Below are 6,203 nucleotides of genomic sequence, written 5' to 3'. Positions count from 1 at the left end.
TTTGATGCCAAGAAAAAGGCAAATGCGGGCAGTTCAAGCAACTCAAATTAGGGAAGTGGTACTAGGCCGACATGTTCGAGTTGTGGAAAGCCACATTTTGGAGTTTGTTGTTGGGCGCCTGGAGCTTGTTTTGAATGTGGTGAGATGGGTCATCGTGTTAAAGACTGTCCCAAGACAAAGACTAATGATGGTAAGAAAAATGGGGGTACTTTGGGTTCTGCACAGAAAGGCAATGTTAGGAAAGAACAGATGAGGCAGGGTAGAGTTTTTGCATTAGTGCCAGGAGACACTCAGAGTGCCGAGACAGTAGTGTCAAGTACCCTTCCAATTTTCTCTCAAGATTCTTATATATTGATTGATTCGGGTTCTACACATTCCTTTGTATCTGCTAAGTTTGCTAAGAAGTTAAACAGAGAACTACAACCCCTTGGTTATTTGTTGTCTGTGTCTACTCCATTTGGAAGAACTATGACTATTGCATCAATTTATAGAGCATGTGTTGTTGTGATTGGTAATGTTGAATTACTAGTTGATTTGATGCCGTTGAACATGACTCATTTTGATGTTATATTGGGAATGGATTGGTTAGTAGTTAATTGTGCATCCATTAATTGTGTTTCCCAAAGTGTCACATTGAAACCCCCAAACCAAGCCGAGGTTACATTTCAGGGTAAGGGAGTAGTATCCACACCTTACTTGATCTCATCTATGAAGGCTTATAAGTTGATCCAAAAAGGGTGTCAAGGTTATTTGTGTAGTGTACTAAGTCATCTGAATGGAAACGTTGAATTGGCCGATATCCCAATTGTTAATGAATTCCCTGACGTCTTTCCAAATGATTTGCCTGGCCACTTAGTCGATAGGGAAATAGAATTTACTGTTGATGTTATACCGGGAACCTAGCCTGTTCCCAAAATACCCTACAGGATGGCCCCAGTTGAGCTTAAAGAATTGAAAGTGCAATTACAAGAGTTGTTGGATAAGGGTTTTATTAGGTTGAGCACTTCACCTTGGGAAGCGCCAATTTTATTTGTTAAGAAAAAGGATGGTGCACTTTGTCTTTGTATTGATTACCGAGAATTGAACAAGGTAACCATTAAGAATAAGTATCCATTGCCAAGGATTGATGATTTGTTTGATCAGTTACAGGGAGCACGAGTCTTTTCTAAAATTGATCTCAGGTCGGGCTACCATCAGCTCAAGGTTAAAGCCGATGATGTTGAGAAGACTTCTTTTCGGACAAGGTATGTGTAGACACCCCATTTTTGACCGCCCTTAAGACTTGGGCGTTACTGATGGTATACTTAGTGTTGGAAGTTGTGCAGTGCAAAGATTTGATTTCTTTGGCAAGGAGAGAGTCAAATCCCAACCTTATACCTCATTTTGGACCAAAGCTATTTTGAATGGTTTTTAGACCTTAAAACCCTCTCTTTCAAAATATTTTTGAGATAAAGTTCCTACGATGTTCCGAGGCTCGCATTTCATGAAATGTTGTGCTTTTCAGTAAACCGAGCGAGGATAAAGTGGAAATGAATGAAAGAGGGATGAAATCTTTGAAAAATCTTTCAAAACACCTTTTTTAGGGGTTTGGAGTTGAAGAAAAGAGGAGTGGAGGGAAGAAACCTAGTTGAGGAAGAAGTTGGGTATGAATTGCTAAAAAAGAGTCGAGCGGTCCTCGCTAAATCATGCCTATCTGTCTATGCACTTGGATTTAAGCTATGAGGCCACCACCGTTGGAAAGAAGACTTCCGGGGCTTCATTTTTCACTCAAGAATCTCCTAAAGCTGTGTCACGCCCCAAACCCGCCCCTAAAAGTTTGGGCATGACCATTTTAGAAACAGACACTTAACCTGTTATACATAACATATGGGGCCTGAGCAGAAGCATAAATTTTATAAAATAACATGAAATAAAAGAAACTACATCCATTGAGCGACCACTATCATGCCAGGAACACAAACAGTGCACTAGATAATAATATTTACATACACATATACAACCCCGCCCCTTGTTTGGGCGTTTAACAAAAACATTGGAAACTTCAACATAATTATAGACAATCAGAATATAAGCCAAAACTTAACAAAACTTCACAAAACGGGTAGGCTTCACCCAAATGCTTGGACACACAGAGGCTGACAAAGGGAGACGAGCATCGAGGGTTATGGATGACCTCCAGACTTATTACCTACAGAATCAGACAAAATACAGAGTGAGACAATCTCAGTGAATAATAGTATTTAATAACTCAATGTTCAATTTGAATTATAATGCAGAGCAAAGCGTATGTAATGTAAAAGACAGGTTGTTAATCTGATTCTGTACTAATTTTAGAATGGCCTTAGGCCCCGTTTTTAACTAGAATGGCTTTAAGCCCTTGAACAGAGTGGCATTGAGCCCTTATCAGAATGGCATTACAGCCCTTATCAGAATGGCATTAAGCCCTTATCATGCGTGTATGAACTCAAGATGTGGCTCGTGCGGATTCTAGAGGTGACTCGCATTGCAACACTTAGTTCCGTACAACACTTTGTTTCATATTAACAGATCATACAAAATGGCCATAGGCCTCATAACTTTCATGGAACGACCATAGGCCTCATAACTTTCGCAGAACGGCCATAGGCCTCACAACTTTCACAGAACGGCCATAGGCCTCATAACTTTCACAGAATAGCCATAGGCCTCATAACTTTCATAGAATGGCCATAGGCCTCATTCACATATGTATGGACTCAAGAGGTGGCTCGTACGGATTCTAGAAGTAACTCGCACTGCAGCACTTAGTTCCGTACAACACTTTGTTCCATACCGGAAAACAATAGGTTTTACAGATTATACAGAAGCACATAGATTCCTTCAATCCTTCTCATATGTTAACATACTTAACTTGCATATAACAGAGTGCTAATGATAACTTGGACACGGTTGTCTTGTGTATAACAGGGTAATAACTATAATTATTTACAGAAAGCACATGTGTCATTGCAGTACTATTCATGGTGACAGAATGATTCACATCATAACATGAGTCACATAATAATGTTAGACCTTTGTATTCATACTACAGGTTTTGGACGACTTGGGGTCCATGTATATCACAGAGAATAATTTCATACTCATATGGGTGCACTTAGCTTTTCCAATTGTTTTAATTCTTCGGGGGTGTCCACATTCAATGCTTTATTAACTGAATAATCTTAGGTTCACACAAATAACATTGTTCGGAGATGAACGTAAGTTCCGTTTATTCGTTAAGAAATAACGTAGTTTGCTTTTGAATAACAGAGGGTTAATGTTCATTATTGACAAAACAGAATGATTCCTGAGTCATACCAAAGTACGCAAATCTTTCCGCATTCACATAAGTTCGCACCGACTTCCAATCAACATAATTGTTAACGTAATCTCTTGCAAAGAACAGAACGTTAATAATAAGAATCATTACCGGTGGTAAATGCACGATACAGTACTACTACTCACAGTGTTGTGGCGGAGCACTAGTTCCTCTTGAAGCGTGTCCTACACACATATAAAGTTCACAAATTAGCTTCCTTTTTCTTGTTAAATCATTTCCTGAGTCATTACGCTTCGAATGAATTTACAATCGGTCTAAGATTACCAAATAATTATTTTAATAACATCAGAGGATCAAGCACGCAAAATGGAGCAGACAAATTTTTCGGCCTTGGCCACACGTGCAGCCATGACCTCCGCACGTGCGGTCATGACCTCCATACGTGCGGCCGAAAGTAGAATGCAAATCCCATTTTTTTCCCTCTTGTTCACACGTGCAGCCATGACCTCCGCACGTGCGGCCGTGACCCTTGTTTTGGGCCATCCGAATTCAAAGCACAATTCAACTAAGTTATAACACATCAAGGCCCAAAAATGGAGGAATTAAGACAACATAATGGTAGAATCATCACATCAACATGGATTACACATTCAATTAGGCCTTTAATTCTTTGAAACTCATAAACATAGCTCAATTCCATGAAATCCCTAACTTTTTACACACATAGATATACATATCTATACATGGCCATTTGACTACATAGTTGAGCTTAAGCATGACAATCAAAGAAATAAAATATAATTTCTCACTAACTAGTTCAAAATCATTACAAATTCATCAAACATAAGAGACATCCTCTCCATTAATCACTTAATCCAATACATAAATGAGTTTCCACATGAAATAACAAGGAAACAAGATGCAATTCCTTCACATAGCTCAAATTAGTTCCCCAAGACAACCATATGGTAAGTATAACTTCCCAATTAAATAATGATCACATACAACACTTCAAACATAACCCTAGCTCACCCAAATGAAAGGGCATGCTTACTCAAATCCAAGAAAGAGTTTATTTAAGATGAAATTTACATACCTTGAGCTTAAATTTTCATAAACCCTCTCAAATCCCCCAATTTTCCTCCTTGTTGAGCTCTTCCTCTTCCTCTAAAACGCTGCTCTCCCAATTCTCTCTCTTAGGAGATATTTTATATAATGACTCTAAACCAAATAAATAAAGAACATAGATATGTATATATCTAAATTGTGAATAAGGACAAAAGTTAATCAGTTTAATCACTCCAAATCAAATTTCTACAAAAATGCTTATTATTACCTAAAAATTATGCTGATCTCAAATGTAAAATTAATTTCAGAGAATTAAGCCTCTAAGGCTTCCAATTTCTGATCCAAACATACTAGTTGTAACAGATTTGTCTCTTATTAGACAGATATGAATCTATTTTCATAAGATTCACTTAATTAAATACAATTTCACATAAAATGTCACAATAAGCATTTAAATGCATAGAATAAGGGACTGAAAATGTACCAGAAACACATGTGAGGGTCGGGTTATTACAAGCTGAGTTCAATGGGGGAGATATGATTGGTTGAAGTTGGGCATCATTCCGGTTGAGCTGAAACTGAGCAGCCTTCACTAAAAGAGGCATAACTTTTTTCACATTTGAAATTTTGATGAAAGGCTGCCACCATTGGAAATCTAACTTCCGAGGCTTCAATTTGGACACAAGAATGACCTGAAAAGGAGTCCATATGAAGGAGTTATGCCCGTTTGAAGTTGGACCTGCAGAGCAGAATGTCTTATCGACCACAAATGTGCACAGTCGGCCATGGAGATGGCCGATCGGCCATCACAAGTAGTAGATCGGCACCAAAGATGGCCGGTCGGCCAAGAGTGGCACAAATTCAGATTTTTTGAAGATATTTCTCTTCAAGCTGTTTCCAGCAAGCTCCAACTGTCCTAACTCAGATATTTTCGACCAAAAGCTCTTGAGCAAATTCTTTGTAAATTCTCTGTAAATTACTCTGTAAATTACTCAACAAATTCACAATAAATTAATTTGTAAATTCCTTATAAAATCATAGTAAATTTCTAAGTAAATTTTCTATAAATTACCCAGTAAGTTCTCAGTAAATTATTTTGTAAATTTTCAGTAAATTCTTAGTAAATCACTATGAAAATTCTCCGTAAATTACTTAGTAAATTACCAGTAAATTGTCACTAAATTACCCAGTAAATTACGTAATAAATTTCCAGTAAATTCTTAGTAAATTCCTTGTAAATTACTCAATAAATTCTCAATAAATTACTCAATAAATTCCTAGTAAATTCTCTATAATTACTCAGTAAATTACTAGCAAATTCTCCTTAAATTCTTAGTAAATTACTCAGTGAATTCCAGTAAATTCCCACTTAATTCACAGTAAATTACTCAGTAAATTTCCACTTAATTCACAGTAAATTATTCAGTAAATTCTCAGTAAATTACTCCGTAAATTCACAGTAAATTATTCAGTAAATTCACAGTAAATTATTCAGTAAATTCTCAGTAAACTTGGCCACTTAAGCTAATGAAACTGTTAGTTGCCTAAGCTAATTAGTTCCTATATGAAAAGAGAGAAGGATGGAGAAGGGTAGAGAGAGTTAGAGAGAAACTTTTTTCATGAGAACAAGAAGAGTAAGTCAGAGAAAAGAAAAGGAAATAAGATGAAAATTAAAAGGAATTCAAATTCATCATTTTGGACTTGAGAATTGAACATTTAGGTTATTTTGGACTTGAGAATTTACTCTGTAAATTCTCTTTCTTGGAGGCTAAGCAAGATTAGTATGAGTGAAACTTAGCCTGTTAAGCTAATGAAACTAATAGTTGCCTACGCTAAT

This window comes from Camellia sinensis, chromosome 14, assembly GCF_055761805.1.
Source record: "Camellia sinensis isolate YWXY chromosome 14, ASM5576180v1, whole genome shotgun sequence".
In the NCBI taxonomy this organism is placed as follows: Eukaryota; Viridiplantae; Streptophyta; class Magnoliopsida; order Ericales; family Theaceae; genus Camellia; species Camellia sinensis.
The sequence above is the reverse complement of the archived record's forward strand: the minus strand, read 5'-3'. Positions refer to the sequence as shown.